At 35.9% G+C, this 17278-nt stretch overlaps 1 protein-coding gene across 1 annotated transcript in view; it reads left to right on the top strand.

The window, feature by feature from the left end:
• Tex11 (testis expressed 11) overlaps positions 1-17278 on the top strand; it is a 289052-nt gene that overhangs the window by 250076 nt on the left and 21698 nt on the right. The gene's annotated exons all lie outside the window — the stretch shown is intronic.

Genomic DNA, 17278 nt, shown 5'->3' with positions numbered 1-17278 from the left:
CTGTGCAACTCAGGCAGCCACTTGAGGGGGCACAAGCCCATCCATCTGGTAAGTCTGCATGCATGCAGATGTTAAGAGCTGGGGGACATAGCTTCCTCCATGTAGATTTCAAAGGATGTCACAGATAGCCTGGGCCCCAAGCAGAGACTTGTCACAGGGTTGGAGCCACCATAGAGAGCCCCTTTTAGGGTAATGCTAAGCAGAAATGTGGAGTTGGAACTGTTTTGGCAGTGGTCCAGGGATCATTTTGTGTTTCGACTCTTTGTGTTCTTGCAGGAGAAAATTTTAGGCAAGAAAGCAAAGGTAGTAAAAGTATAATACTTTTAAGGAGAGTGACAGTGGGTCCTCTCCAAGTAGAGAAAGTCATGTAGTGGCCCTTTGTTCCCTAATTTTATTGGGAATCTTAGGGAAGTTTGTAAAGAGTCCAGGTACTACCTCTCAATTTTTAAGTGATAGTAGGAATGCATCAGATTTTTAAAAAAATTTTAGTTGTACATAACACAATACCGTTGTTTTATTTATTTATTTATTTTATGTGGTGCTGAGGATCAAACCCAGTGCCTCACACATGCAAGGCAAGTGCTCTACCACTGAGTCACAATGTCAGCCCCAGGAATGCATCAGATTTTTAAGTTCCTACAGTACATGGTCTTACCCACAGGTACCTATGGGGGGAGCAGGGGAGTATTTTACTATCATAATGAGATTAAAATCATATGCTAAATATCTAAAGGCAACTCTCTGTCACCTTGATTTATGCTGACCTGTTCTAATTGGAATTTGTTTTTATAGATTTCATGGTCAGTGGACTTTGATAAGGGTCATAAAATTCCCCCCTTCAGGGTAATTTGTGTGCTTATCAGCAGAGATCTTAAACTCAAGAGCCTTGAAACATACAGCTCTATAAATAACAGATTGTTTTCTGAGGAGTGTAACATATTCTAATATGTAAGCCAGAGCAGGGCCACAATGGCCTGAGGTAAGTTGCTTTTAAAAAGAAAGTATGTGGCAGGTCAGCACTAGGCCCAGTCTATAGAATTGTCCCCTTAGCTTCATGTTCCTACCACTCATGCCTATCTTCTACCTATCAGAACCACCACAGAGTTCCCATTAGGTCAGTGCCTAGTGGAGCCTTAAGGGCAAGCAGCCCTTAAGATCCCAGAATTGTAGAGCCACTAGGCAACACCACCAGCCTGGTAAAGCTACAGGAACAAGACACTAACTGGTGAGAGCTGCTTCCTTTGCTGAACCAAACAAAGCTATGAAGGTAGAACCTCCCGCCCCCCACCCAGGGTCTTGGAAGAATGTTTCCAGGAAGCAGGAGATTCAATCAAAGGATATTGTTCTCCAGCTCTAAGACTTAATGTCATTTTCCTTGTTCGGTTTTGAACTTTTGGGTGTCTAGTTACCTTTGTCTTCTTGCCTATTTCTCCCCCCACTTTTTTTTTTTTGGTACTAGGGATTGAACCCAAGGGTACTTAACCATTGAGCCACACTCCCAGTCCTTTTTATATTTTATTTAGAGACAGGGTCTTGCTGAGTTGCTTAGGGTCTTGCTAAGTTGCTGAGGCTGGCTTTGAACTCATGATCCTCCTGACTCAGCCTCCCAAGCCACTGGGATTACAGGTGTAGGCCACCATGCCAGGCCCTATTTCTCCATTTTGGAATGGTAATATTTATCCTGTGCCTATCCCACAATTGTATTCTGGAATTTGATAATTTACTTTTATTTCAAAGGCTCATAGCTAGAGTACATTTGCCCCAGAATGAATCACATCTCAAATCTCACTCATATATGATTCAGATGAGACTCTGGACTTGAACTTTTGCATTCATGCTAAAACAACTAGAACTTTAGGGCTACTGAAATGGAATGAGTATATTTTGAAGGACATGAATTTTGGGGCCCACAGGGTAGAATTCTATGATTTGTACGTTCCCTCCAAAACTCATTTTAAGCCAGATATGATATCCCATGCCTGTAACCCCAGTAACTCAGGAGTCTGAGGAAGGAAGATCACAAGTTTGAGGCAGGCCTACAACTTAGGGAGACCCTGTTTTAAAATAAAAAGGACTAGGATTGTAGCTCAGTGGTAAAGCACCCCCGAGTTCAATGCCCAGTGCCATTAAAAAAAAAAGATCTCATGTTGAAATTTGATTATTACTGTGACAATGTTGCCAAGTTGGAGCTTTAAGAGGTGCCATGTGATTTCCTTCTACCATATTACCCAGCAAGAAAGTCCTTACCATCTGCAGTCCTTCAGTCTTGGACTTCCAGCCTCCAGAACTGTAAGAAATAAGTTTCTTTCTATATTTTCCAGTCTGTGGTGTTCTCTTATAGCAGTAGAGAACAGACCAAGATACTACTTTTTCTTACCTTTGTATAAGTACCAAGCACATAATAAACCTTTGATTAATGTATAGGTGAACATGTATACATGGATGTTTGTGAGAATATGCATGTATGAATGCATATATCATAAATGAGGTCTTAAATATACAATAAATTTTACATTCACTACCTCTTTGGGCAGGATTTAGTGATTTGGGGTGACTTTTACTTTTTACTTCTGTGTTTGGATTTTTCTTTCTTTTTTTAAATATTTTTTTAGTTGTAGATAGACTCAATACTTTTATTTTATTTATCAGTTTTATGTGGTGCTCAGAATAGAACCCAGTGCCTCACATGTGCTAGCCAAATGCTCTACCACTGAGCCATAACCTCAGCCCCATGGATTTTTCAATGAATATATAATAGCTTGATAATTAAAACAAAACATCCATTTAGAAAACATATTATTCTGGCTGGGTGTGGTGTTACATGCCTGTTCTCCCAGAGAGATGGGAGAGACTGAGGCAGGAAGATTGCAAGTTTGAGGCCAGCTTTGGCAATTTAGTAAAATGCTGCCTCAAAAGAAAGAAAAAGGGCTTGAGGTATAGCTCAGTGGAAGAGCATCCATGAGTTTGATCACCAGTACTACCAAAATTTGTTCTCTTCTGGCTTGTTAGAAGTTTATTTTTTTTCCTTTTTATTCAATGCTGGGATTGAACTCAGGGTCTCTCACACATGGTAGGCAAGTGCTATACCACTGAGTTACAAACCCAGCCCCCCACCTTTTTTTTTTGAGGCAATATCTCACTAAGTCTAAGTTACCCAGATTTACCTTGCACTTGTGATCTTCCTGTCTCAGTCTCCTGAGAGCTGGAATTACAGGTGTCTGCCACCAGGCCCAACTACATTTCTTAAGATTAGATATTTCCAATGAAATAATGCCTGAAACTATGAGCCTGGCATGTGAGTAATGTAAATAAATCATTAAGCTACAAACTGTAAATAGATAAATTGAGAAAAAGTGCAAAGCCAGTGAATCATAAGCTCTTGGGCAAAAATTGGAAAATGCCATCCTTTTAAAAATATACTCCAAATCAGAGTTAATTACAAGCTATATAAACAGTGACTAAAATTTTAGTGCTATGAGAATTGAATTTTACAAAAGGATTAACCCTGACATGCCATTATTTCAGTGGCCTAAGGAAATCAGTTTACCACATTCATTCTACAAGTGTTTATTAAATTCCTAAAGGCAAAGAAATGTGTGACCATTTCTGTCCTTAAGAAATTTATGATATTCCTTCACATAGTGACAGGTGAAAGGGCAAGAGGGCACAGCACTGTGTGAAGCTTCTTTTATAAGGGCCTTAATCCCATTTGAGAGGTAGGAGCACTCCAGGACTAATCAACTCTTAAGGGAACCATATCTCAATCCTATCGTATTAGCCATCAACATACAACACCTAAATTTTGAAGGGGGGCACATTGAAACCATAGCAGGCTGAAAGTAGTATGATTTGTGGTGTGCCCCTTGCCAACAATAAATTAGTCCACTAGTCTCATAAAATGAAATGCTGCTACAACACTATAAATTCTGTCATTAGAGCAATTCACTTGAGTATTATACTATTTTAGTCTTTAGAATCCTTTATGCAAAGATCCTGAGAGAGAACACAAATGGATGTCATTTTCAGCTTTTACCTTGGGAGAAAAACACTTGTATAATAAAGATACCTAATGCAGATTGAACTTGGGATAAAAATTAGAGATGGGCAGGTCAGGTTTCCAAGAAAGGAAAAGGAGACTTAAAGGGAAGTTGGGATTGAATCAAAGATGACTTTGTGGGCTGGGGTTGCAACTCAGTGGTAGAGTGCTCACCTAGCATGCACGAGGCACTGGGTTCAATCCTCAGCACCATATAAATGTAAAATAAAGACATTGTGTCCACCTAAAACTAAAAAATAAATATTAAAAAAGATGACTTTGCTTATGGTCACAAGACACTCCAAATCTTTCTAACTGAAGGGAGCTCACAGTTTTTGAGTCTATCTTTCTAACTGTAAAAAGAGACTTCCTTTTCAAGGTCTCTGTTGAAGATTATTATCCCTTTTGGATATTGCTAGGAGCATCCTTAGAACCAGATTTTCTATTTAGAGAGTCATTGAATGTTAGGGCTACAACTATTTATTTTGTCATGAGAGTTAAATTTTTATCACAAAGCACAAAAAATATAGAAAAACTCTTAGTAGTTTTCATAAGTTATTGCAAAGAAAAATTTCATTTATCTCCAGTGATAAAATTTTGACTTCACTATAAAGTATTGAAGTGTCATCATCAAAATCTTAGTTGTTATGGCAAACAAAGCATAGAATAAAACCCAACATGGCTCCTGCACCAGGAGAAATGCAATTTAGCTGGCAGGACAGATGATTTTCTGTGTGTGCATGTGTGTGTATGTGTGTGTCTGTGTATGTGTGTGTGTGTATTATGATATAGATAGATAGATAGATAGATAAAGATATATAATTAAAACAAAGCATACATTTAGAAAAAATTATTATATATATTATAGGCTCCTCTGCCAAGAACTAGAAAGATCATTCTAATTTATCCAAATGCTATAGGTAAAAACTACCATTTAACAAGACCTATGTTGCATTTAGACTTTTTTTTGTCTATTTGGTTGTACACACCAAAAATAAGAGGAAATGCATATTCCTACAGCAAGCAGTCTTTGTTTACTTCTTCCACTGGCTTAATAAGTAACATCAGTCATGGGTTACTTTTGTCCCAGAAATTAGTTCTCAATGGATAAAAAATTCTTGGAGATGATAGTTTTGATATCTGCCAAGAGAAAAGGGAATTGTAGCTTATCTTCAGGCACATTCAACAAAATGGCAAAACTTAAATAGATTATCTAGAGTACATTTTGGGTCAAGACTTAGGTCACAGATATAGGAGAACTTGAGTTTAGGATTTTTCTCCTGAACTAAATTAAACAACGAGCTAGAATGTTCTGGCTTGGATAAGTTACCCCAAAGGCCCGTGTCTTGGTACTGTTGGGAAGTATTGGAACCTTGAGGAGATAGGGCCTCATGGAAGGAAGTTAGGTCATTAAGGGCATGCATTTGAAGTGAATACTGGACCCTGGACCTTCCTCCTTCTCTCTCATTGCCTTCTGGCCACCATGAAGTGAACATCTTCCTCCACCATGTTCTCCTGCCATGATGTACTGTGCTACCACAGGCCCAAAGTAATGGGGGAAATTGGTCATGGACTAAAACCTCTAAATGGTGAGCTGAAATAAACTTTCTCTCTTTTTATAGGTGGACACAATATCTTTATTTTTTATTTATGCAGTGCTGAGTATTGAACCCAGTGCCTCATGCGTGCTAGGCGAGCACTCTACCTCCTAGCCACAACCCCAGCCCAACCTTTTCTCTTTTTAAGCTAATTATTTTTTTAAAAGAGAGAGAGAGAGAGTTTTTTAATAATTTTCCAAAATAGATTTTATGCTGAAGTGAAAAGCAATTCAGAAAGGGTTGAGGGCTGGGGTTGTGGCTCAGTGGTAGAGCGCTTGCCTAGCACTTGTGAGGCACTGGGTTCAATCTTCAGCACCATATAAAAATAAATAAAAGTAAAGGTATTGTGTCCATCTACAACTAAAAAAATTTTTAAAAAGAGAAAGGGTTGAAATCATACAAAGTACGTTACTTGAAAAAGGTAGAATTAAATGAGAAAACCACAACAGAAAGATGATTAGAAAACCCCTTCTGTTGTGAATCTAAAGACACACTTCTAAATAACCCATCAGATAAAGAAGAGATCAAAGTGAAAATATATGGAAATTAACAAAAATGAAAATATAACATTAAAATCTTTTTGTATAGAACTAATATAAAGGAAATATATAGCTTTTAAGTTCATATATTAGAAAAATAAAAGGTTGAAAATCAATGATCTAAGCTTCCAAATTGAGTATAGGGAAAGAAGAGCACATTAAACCCAAGGAAAGTAGAATGAAGAACACAATGAAGGTAACAGCAGAAAACAGCGAAATAGAAAACACACATGCAATACGGAAAATCAACAAAGCCAAAAACTGGTTCTTGTGAAAGATGAATATAATTGCTAAACTCCTCACAAGATGGATTTAAGAATAAAAAAAAAGAACACCACTTACTAATATCAGTAATTCAAAAGTAAACACCACCATAAATCCCTCAGACATTAAAAACAGATACCATTGGTGCATACCTATTATCCCAGCTACTTGGGAGACCGAGGCTGGAGGATTGCAAGTTCAAGGCCAGCCTGGATGACTTAGTGAGACCTTTCTCAAAATAAAGAAGGGCTGGAAGTACAGTTCAGTGATAAAGCTCCTCTGGGTTCAATCCTGAGTACAAAAGTAAGCACCCCACAATAATAGACTATTTTGAAAGTTTTGAGTAACTTTATGCCTCTGCATTTGACCTAGATAAATGGACAAGTTCCTAGAAAAGTATTACTACCAAAATTGGCCCAAAGAGAAAATCTGAATAGTCCCATTTAGACTATTTTGAATAGTCCTGTTAAACAAATGAAATCTTAAAAATAAATACTTTCCTGCAAAGAAAATTTCTTCACTAGTAGATTTTTTCTAAATATATAAGAATAAAACAATAGCAATCCTGTACAAATATCTCTTACAGAAAATAATTAGGTAACACATTGGTTTTAGGAGGCCAGCATGACTCTGATGCCAAAACATGAAAAAGGATATTTCAGTAAAAGAAAAATTCAAGTTCATGTCTTAAATAATTGATACAAAAATCATAAACAAAATTTAGAAAGTTGAATATAGCAATATGTTAAAAGGGTACTTACCAGAAGAATGAGAAATTATATTCCTTCATATGTGATGTATCACAGTGCATTCTGCTCTCATGTATAACTAATTAAAATAAAAAATAAGATATTTTTTAAAAAGACACTTAATGACCCATTAGTATTCACCCCAAGAATTCAACATACAAAAATCAGTGCACATTAACCAAATAAAGGGTAAAATATGATCATCTCAATAGATTTGAAAGCATTTGGTGGGGGGGGGGGTACCAGAGATTCAACTCAGGGGCACTTGACCACTGAGCCACATCCCTAGCCCTATTTTGTATTTTATTTAGAGACAGGATTGCACTGAGTTGCTCAGTGCCTTGCTTTGCTGAGGCTGACTTTGAACTCTTGATTCTCCTGCCTTAGCCTCCCAAACTGCTGGGATTACCTGCGTGTGCCACCGCGCCCAGTGATTCATAAGCATTATAAAAAGTTAATACCCATTCCTGATGAAAACATTTAACAAACTTAGAATAGAATGTAACTTCCCCACTCTGATAAACAGTACCTAAAAACAAAGAACTCATTATTTCATATTTAATGGTGAAATTACACTTTCCCACCCATGTCAGGTAATGAGACATGTACATTACAACTTCCATTCAACAGTGAACTGGAATAATTATAGGCCTCCTAGTAACCCATTTCATATCTTAGGTTTACTTGGTCACTCTCTCCCTGCTGTCTCATAAAGACCCTCAGATTGCTTCAAGATCATTTCCAAAGTGTTTGCAAGGTTCTCTCTTCTTCAGATCAAATACTTCAAAAATTATCCTCCCTAGGTTCTATATTCCACCATTTTTAGTCATATTTATTCACCTTTACTTGCTTTCCAGTATGTGGGTTGTGAATAAGAACATCTGAGATGATAGTCCTAGATCTTCCTTAGTTTGCTTTGTTTCTATGGGCACAAGTTCTTAATCTCTCAGCCTTAAATTCTACATCTGAGAAGTGGGGTTAATAATCCTTGCTCTATGTATACACTGACTAGGAGTTCTGCCTATCTGAAGTGTTCATAATAGTGGAGCAATTTCTAAACCATGACTGAAAGCATCATAGAGAACTAGCTGTGCTCAGGAGTTTACCACACATGCCAACAACAACAAAATGATTACCTCAAATGGATAAACAAAGTGGGGTACTCTAAACAATAGAATGCTGTTCAGTGAATGATGTTAAATGCATTTGCTAAGTGAGAAAGAAAAAGGGAGACCCAAAAGGTTATGATTCCATTTATATTATATTCTGGAATAGGTAGAATATAGGAAGAGAAAACAGTGGTTGGCAGAGGTTGGACATAAGATGGGGAATAAAGGAGCAATCAGAGAAAATTTTGGGGACAATGAACTATTCAGTAAAGAGCTGTGAGAGTAGATAGACAACTCTATGCATTCATCAAAGCCCTAGAAATATATGCCACAAAGAGTAGATTTTACTGTACACAATTTAAAAATAAGTCATTAAGAATGTGGAGGCACTCCAGATGGAATTCAGACTCTGACAAATGAGTCTAACTATATTACAAATGAACTACATAAATATACTGACAGGTGTGGGGGAAATAGTGTTGATTTAAGTAACTTTGAAAAACATTGTTTTGACTGGACACAAAGATAAAGACAAAAAGAACTGTGCACAATATTGTACTCTAGTCAGGAGCTTTGGTTTTCATGGAGATATGGATTAGCAAATTATGAAGAAACTTTATATGTATCATGAGTTCTGCTATAACATGGCATATGTGTTGCTAAAAATGAATATAGTATGCAAAATTTTGCAATAAAAACCAAGGAATTGTGGAGAAAATGGGGTTAGGGACATAACATGCAAAAACTTGGTCAGTGACACATTTAAAAAAGATAGGGACTTAATAAAATTTTAGCAGTTTTATATATGTTAAATGACTAAAAATGCATCAATAGTGTAATAAATATGGCATGTCTTGAAAAAACTTGACAGTTGCTTGTGTAAGTAGATATCATAAGGAATGCAGCTTGTGAGATACTGTGAAGTGATGGAAGGAGGGTTATCTGAAATCTGATGCAAATTTTAGCAACAGCCATATATGGGTGTGGGCTTATAACATATGCAGTGAACTGAGGTAGCTGATAGAAGTTTCAATGGTGCACTTGTGTATATTTTGTGTGTTCCTACACAGCATGATTCAACTAGCTGCGGTTTTCTGCATTTATCTACTATTTCATATAAATTAAATACAAGCAAATACTTAATTTACACCACGCTTAAATCATTCCCTGTGTTATAGGGAACAAATTCAAGTTTTCAAAACAAAAGCAAAGGTTATAACAGAACTACTAGAGAGAGAGAGAGAGAGAGAGAGAGAGAGAGAGAGAGAGAGAGAGAGAGAGAACGAACATGCACAGATACAGATAGTATGGTTTTCTGTATCTGTGTTTTATTTTTAATTCATTTTTTTGAATTTTAATATTTATTTATTTATTTATTTATTTTTAGTTTTCAGCAGACACAACATCTTTGTTTGTATGTGGTGCTGAGGATTGAACCCGGGCCACACGCATGCCAGGCAAGCTGGCTACCACCTGAGCCACATCCCCAGCCCTTTTAAATAATGAATTTGGTATGGTTGTTGAATACAAAAATTAATTCTGTTTCTGTATGCTAACAAGAAGTGATTAGAAAATGAGCCTTTAAAATACCATTTTAAATAGCATCAAAATCCATGAAATGAAAAAAAAACATCAAATGCCAGTAATCAATCTATAATGAAAGATAAGAAGACTTCTATACTGAAAACTAAAAATATTTGAAACATGATGAGAAAAATTTTAGAATATCTAAATAAATGAAGATGTATGTTATGTTCATGGACTGGATAAATCATTATTATTATTATTATGTCAATTTTCCCATCTTGATCCAAAGATTAAAACAATCCCAATCAAAATCCTAGAAGATGCACAGTGATGCATGCCTGCAATCCCAGTGGCTCTGGAGGTTGAGTCAGGAGGATTGTGAGTTCAAAGCCAGCCTCAACAAAAAGTGAGGTGCTAAGCAACTCAGTGAGACCCTGTCTCTCTAAATAAGATACAAAATAGGGCTGGGGATGTGACTCAATGGGTGAGTGTTCCTGGGTTCAATCCCCAGTACAAAAAATAAAAATCCTAGCTTGTGAAACTGAAAGGATGACATTAAGATATGTTTGAAAATGCAAAGGGAAATCTTGGAAAATATTAATAGAGTTTGAAGACTCATATCACAGAAGAGAGAGCCCAGAATATAGCCCAGAAATAGACCCACACATGGTCATTTGATTTGCAACAAAGGTCTCCAGTGCTATTCAGTGGGATAGTTTTCATATATTAAAGTGCTAGAACAATTATATATCTATATGTGTAAAATCAATTAAATATCCGTGAATATTGACCCCCTCTTTCATACCATATACAAACATTGATTTGAGATAAGCCAGGTAAATTGATGTATGCCTGTACTCCCAGCTACTTGGGAGCCTGATTGCTTGAGCCCAGGAGTTCAAGGCCAGCCTGGCAATAAAGTGAGACCCCAACTCAAAAAACAAATGGATCATAGTGTAAAACAATAAGGCTTCTAAGAAAAATCATAGGATAATATCTTAATGACTGTAGGGCCACAAAATTACTAATTATATAAGAAAATATTGATGAAGTGGACTTATGGCCAGTTGAGAACTTCAATGTGTTAAAAGATACCACGGAGGAAAAAAAAACACAATCCACTGATTGGAAGAAAAAAGCTGATAAATAAGCTTGACAAATTCCAAAATATATAAAGAACTATTGTAAACAGCACAATAAAAATGGGCAAGGAATTGAATGAGAATTTTACAGAAGAGGATATACAGATGGTCAATACATTACTCATCAAGGAAATGCAAAATAGGGCCACTGCACACTCACTGAAATAAATTCCAAGTGTTAATAAGGATGGGAAGCAACTGTAGCTCTGATACATTGCTGGTAGAAATATAATTGTGACATCTACTTTAGAAAAGTGTTTGGCATTATCTGCTAAACCTGACATGTACCTATCCCAGAAACGACCCTGTAATATTACCCCTTGATACATACTCAGGTGGAATGAATGCATCTTTTTGCCAAAATATGTACAAGAATGTTCACCAAAGCTGTATTCATAAGAGCTAAAATTTTGAAACAACCTTACCACTCATCAACAGAAGAATGGATTAACTAAACTGTAATGTAGTCATACATTGGAATATTATAGAACAATAAAAGGAATTAACTTCTGAAATATATAAAATGTGGTTAGATATCACAGACATCATTAGGAAATGTTGAGTACAAAAGAAGGCATACAGAGTATAAATTCTATTTGATAAGCTACTTATTGAGATATAATTCACATGCATGAAATTCACTCATCACATTTTAGTCTATATACAGATATGTGAAACCATCGTCAACAATTTTGTAGTATTAAATTTGATCAGAAACTCTGAACCCTTTACTTATCTTTGCATATCTCCCACAAGTCCTAAGCAAGCACTAATCTACTTTCTATTTGTAAAGATTTCTATATTCTGGATATTTTATATAAATGGAATCATGTAATATGTGGACTTTTCTTGTGTGTGGTGCTGGGGAATGAACCCAGGACTTTGTGCATGCAAGGCAAGCACTCTAACAACTGAGCTATATCCACAGCCTAATGTATGAACTTTTGTGACTGACTTATTTCGCTGAGCATATATTCTAAGTTCATCTATACCATGGCATGTATTGGTACGTCATTACTTTTTATGGCCAAATCTTCCATTACATGGATATCCCATATTTCATTTATCCATTCATCAGTTGATGGACATTTGGATTGTTTCTGCCTTTTTGCTACTATAAATAATACTGCTATAAACGTTTATACACAAGGTTTTGTGTGGATATATTTTCACTTTTCTTGAGTGTACACCTAGGAGAGGAATTGCTAGGTCATATTGTAACTCTTATATTTAATAATTTGAGGAACTGTCAGTATTTCCCAAAGTATCTGTACCATTTTACATTCCCATCAGCAATACATGAATCCTCAGATTTCTCTTCTTCTTTGCAACACATGTATTGTCTGACTTTTTGATTATAGCCATCCCAGTGATTGTGTAGTTATATCCCATTGTAGGTTTGATTTCCTAATTACTAATTTTCTTCAAGACCAATGGTGTCAAGCATCTTTTCAGATGGTTACTGGCTATTATACATCTTCTTTAGAGAAACATCTTTTCAGATCCTGTCTTAGTCTGTGTTTCTGTTGCTCTAACAGAGTACTTGAGACTGGGTAATTTATAAGGAAGGTTACTTTTTTTATTCTACTTAGTTATACATGACAGCAGAATGCATTTCAATTCAGTGTACACAAATAAGGAAGCTTGCTTTGACTCACAGTTTTGGAGGCTGGGAAGTCCAAAGGCATAGCAGAGGCATCTGGTGAGGTGTATAACATGGCAGAACATGAAAGAGCAAACAAGAATATGAAGAAGATTCATGAGGGGCAGCCTCACTTTATAATAACCTCTCTCTGACAATAACTAATGTAGTCCCTTGTTGAGAGCCACAGCCGAAGGGGCCCTAGCAAACTTCCAGCTGCCAGCAAACTTCCAGCTGCCAGCTGATGATTGGCTCACAGCGGCCCCAGAAAACTTCTAGCTACCAACTGATTGACTCCTCTGGGTTGATGCTCATTGGGCTGTTTCCCTGCCCTTTCAGACCATGGAGCTGCTCATTGGGGGACTTTTTTGGCTCTGCCCACGTGACCCAGCCAATCGGCCTCAAGAGCAGGAGGAGTTGGGGGGGGGGGTTGAGAGGCTTGTGGGAAGCTGGTGGTGGCAGTTGGGCTCTGAGGGTTTTTCCTGAGGAGTTGTGTGGTGCGGTGTGTGTGTGTGTGTTCTAAAAATAAAGTTCATTTCTTTTGACAAGTGGCTCCTGAATTGTGCCCAGCCAGACTGCGGCAGTCCCTCAAAAGAAGAATTCACTCAGTCCCACTGGAAAGTTATAAAGAATTTGTTGGGCTGGGCTTAATTAATCCTTCTTAACTACCTACCTAAGTCACCGCCTTAAAAGCCCCACCTCACAACATGACCACGGTGGCATTCAAGTTTAAATATGAGTTTTGGAGGGCACAGATCATTGCAGAATCTGCTCAATTTTTAAGTGGGCTATCTTTTTTATTATTGAATAATAAGAATTAGGTGTAATTCTTATTACTCAATAATATATGACATGAACACATATATGACACACATATATTTTCTCCAGTTCTTCACATTGTCATTTTCCTCTTTTAATAGTTTCCTTTGAAGTACAGTTATTAAACTTTCATGAGATGTGGTTTATCTGTTGACAATTATTGCAAATTAGCATTCATCATACAGATTTGAGCATCCCTAATCTGAAAATCCAAAACCCCAAATGCTTCAAAATCCAAACTTATTGAATTATAGACATGATGCCACAAGTGGAAAATTCCACATCTGATCTGATGTGATAGGTCTCAGTCAAAACACAGGTGCACTAAAAAATATTGCATAAAATTACCTTCAGGCAGTGCGTAGAAAGAGCATATGAAACATAAATGAATTTTGCATTTAGGGTTGGGTCCCATCCTCAAGATATCTCATTATGTATATGCAAATATTCAAAATCTGAAAAAAATCCAAAACACTTCTGGTCTCAAGCATTTTCAGGTAAAGGATACTCAATCTATACAACAAATTCTTTTATTTTTATTTTTCAGTTGTCAATGGACTGACTTACCTACCTTTCTTTCTTTCTGGTGCTGAAAATTGAACCCAGTGCCTCATACATGCTAGGCAAGTGCTCTACCACTGAGCTACAAGCCCAGCCCAACAAATTTTTTATAACTGACTTAGTTTTTTGCCATTTTGCAGCTTATGTACCAAAATGAAAATATCCTTGGAGAAAAATGACTAGATTATTAACTCTCTTCAAAGTAATGGTTTTAAATGAGGTCCTATTGTAGACAAACATATTAAGAATGTAAAAGTCAGAATTACCCTCTCTGAGGTGAGAAGTGTACTTGGGCTTAAAAGAGATACAGCATATTAATCACATTTGTATTCATTATTGTTTATTTCTTAGAACAGAATCATTTCTGGTTTTCTCAAAGCAAAATAATATTAATCAACGAGTACTTCTGTTTCCTGTGTTTTTCTGAGACAGCTAGTTATTATCAAGACATTCTGAATTTTTAAACCTAATTTTGTAAAGAATCATTTTATTATCTGGACTACATAGAATACCACCTACTAGACATAACATTTTTTACTTAAGGACACTGATATTTTCTTAGAGATGAGTTGTTGAGAAGAGTAGCAATAATTTAAAACTTGCAGAAATAAGTGACAAACACTATAGTACCTTGGGTCCAGTTTTTTTTTCTCATACAACTAGAATTGTGAAATAGTTAAAATAATTTTTTCAGATAATTCACTGATTATATAGATACCACTTTGGGATTTTTTTCCTTTTTCTTGTTTTTGTTTTAACTCATACAGGAGTGGTACTTTTTGATCTAACAGCTTTAAGGTGTGAATTAGAATTTAATATTTATTTTGAAGAACTCTTAAAGAATTAACAGTTAAATCATACTTACAAGTGTAAAGAAAGTCTTAAAATTTGGAAAGGTTTTGTTGAACTTGGTAGTAACTGTGTGAACAAGCTAAATTATGTCAAAATGAGAATGTCAAAATGAATCGTTCAGTTAAGTAGTATAACTGGAACTTTTGGCTATTAAACATGGTTTTTATAAATTCATGGGACAGTATTTGTATTCACTGTAGTATTTAATAGCTTCTTAATGTTTTCTTCATCTCTGATAATGAATTTTAAGATATGATAACTGTCCAAAATATCTAATTCAAAAATGAAAGTAGATTCTGAAATAAATTTGATGCTTTTTAATTAAAACATATAAAGTATTGGGGCTGAGGGTGTAGTGCAGTGGGAGAGCACTTGCCTAGCATGTGCAAGGCCTTGGGTGTGATCCCAAAATTTAACAAATCAAGAAGAAAATAAATAACAAAGACAAGGGCACAAATCAATAAAATGTAAAACAGAAAACAATGAACACAATCAATGAAGCTAAAAGCTATTTGAGTGTGTTTATCTTTTGAGAAAATCAATGCCATTGATAAACCTCTATCCAGGCAGATTAAGACAAAAAAATATCAGGAGCCATCACTAGAGATTCTACGGATATTTAAAAGACAACTTCATGCACATGAATTTGAAGTCTTAAATGAAATTGACAAATTATTTAAGTCACAAGTTACCAAAGCTCCCACACAATGCTATAGATACAGTCTTATACTTGTTAAGTTAATTAAATTGATAATCTTCCAACAAAAAGACTACAGAACAATTCTACCAAACAATTAAAGAAGATGTAATACTGATTTTTATTTGTACAGACTTCCAGAAAAAAGATAAGAACAGGAGTTGGGAATATAGCTCAGTTGTAGAGCACTTGCCTAGTATCCACAAGACCCTGTGTTTAATCCCCAGTACTGTGCACCATATGCATGCATGTGTGTGCACAGACGTGCACATGTGCGCACACACACAGAGGGCACAACTACTATTTCATTTTTTGAAATCAATGCTAAACAAAGACAATGTAAGAAACATCTCTCATAAAATAGATGGCAAAATTTTCAACAAATTATCAGCACATTGAATTTAGTAACATGATAAGTGTAATACATCATAACCAAGTGATGTTTATCCCAGGTTCAACATTGTAAACTCAATGAATTCATCAGTTTAACAGATTAAAGAAGTAAAATATAAAATCAACAGATAATGAAAAAGTATTTGACAAAATTCAATTTTTAATTTTTTTTTATGATGAAAACTCTTAGCTGACTTAGGAACAGAAGGGAAGTTCCTTAGCTTACTAAAGGCCATCTACAAAAAACAAAACCTACCTAACAATGAAGGAGTGAATACTTTCCCCCTAGTCAAGGTTGTCTACTGTTAACTTATCCTTTCAACATTATCCTAAGTGTTCCAGTCAGTGCAATAGATAAGCAATAGAATGAAGGATAGAAGAGGAAAAAAAAGAGAGAGAGAGAGAGACTCTATTTGTAGATAACATGATTGTTTATATAGAAAATCCCAAAGAATCTATTAAAAGGTTCCTAGAACTAATACATGAGTTTAGCAAGATTAGGACACAAGGTTAATACTCAAAAGTTAATTATTCTTCTGTGTACTAGCAGTGAAGTTCAAGAATAAGCAATAAAAATCAAGGGAACCTTCTGAAGCATTGGAAGTTGTTCTTTAGCATGATCTAGGTACTAATTACATGGGTTTAAATCTGTGTGATAGTTCATTGAGTTGTGTGTTGAAGATTAGAGCACTTTGTTCAGTTTATTGTATGTATACAATACCTCAAAACCTTTTTAACATTCACTCTACCAAAGATGAATGAAAATTGTCTCACATAGTATGATTTATGCCATCTGATATAGATTCTTCCCATGGTGATACCCCCAAAATACTGTTGACTGACTAAATGAAACAACTTAGAAACTCTCTTCCACTTTGCTTAACATAAAGCCACTATTAGTTTATGCCACACTGAATCTTCTGTTTAATTCAGCCTTGAAAGTGAGCATGGACCTTACAAGTTCACAGGAGGAAGGGAATCATTGGATTTTAATTAGAACTTTAACAATAACAGCAGGATTTCAGGCTAGTTAGCAGCATCATGGCAGATGTTTCAGAAAATGCAGGCAGTGTTAGTGAATGCATTACAGGGTGCTAAAAGTAGTGGTGTTCATCAACAGATGAATGGATAAAGAAAATGTAGTATATACACACAGTGGAGTTTTACTCAGCCTTAGAATAAATTTATGTCATTTGCAGGTAAATAGATGGATTGGAGAACATCATGCTAAGTGAAATAAGACAAACTCAGAAAGTCAAGGGTTGAAAGTTCTTTCATGTGTGGAAGATATATAAAGGGGAGTCAGATATTTTAAAAGGAGGGGAAATCTCACAAAATAGAAGGAAGATC

The sequence above is a fragment of the Ictidomys tridecemlineatus genome, chromosome X (genome assembly GCF_052094955.1).
Source record: "Ictidomys tridecemlineatus isolate mIctTri1 chromosome X, mIctTri1.hap1, whole genome shotgun sequence".
In the NCBI taxonomy this organism is placed as follows: Eukaryota; Metazoa; Chordata; class Mammalia; order Rodentia; family Sciuridae; genus Ictidomys; species Ictidomys tridecemlineatus.
Note: the sequence above shows the minus strand (reverse complement) of the source record. Positions and strands in the feature narration are given on the sequence as shown.